This window comes from Corvus brachyrhynchos, unplaced genomic scaffold (assembly GCF_000691975.1).
Source record: "Corvus brachyrhynchos isolate BGI_N302 unplaced genomic scaffold, ASM69197v1 scaffold369, whole genome shotgun sequence".
NCBI classification, from domain to species: domain Eukaryota; kingdom Metazoa; phylum Chordata; class Aves; order Passeriformes; family Corvidae; genus Corvus; species Corvus brachyrhynchos.
In genome coordinates, this window is record NW_008246055.1 from 841,838 (window position 1) to 842,071 (window position 234).

Consider the following 234-nt stretch of genomic DNA (forward strand, 5'->3'; position numbering starts at 1 on the left):
CGAGGGGATACGACACACGGACACGACACGGGGATAGGACACGGGGATAGGACACACAGACACGACACACAGACAGGACAGAGGCACACGACACACAGACACGAGACGGGGATAGGACACACGGACACGACACGGGGATAGGACACACGGACACGACACCGGCACCCCCGGCCCAGGACAGAGCCGACGCCGCGTGGGCGGAGCCGCGATGGGACACGCCCCTTATGCTAATGA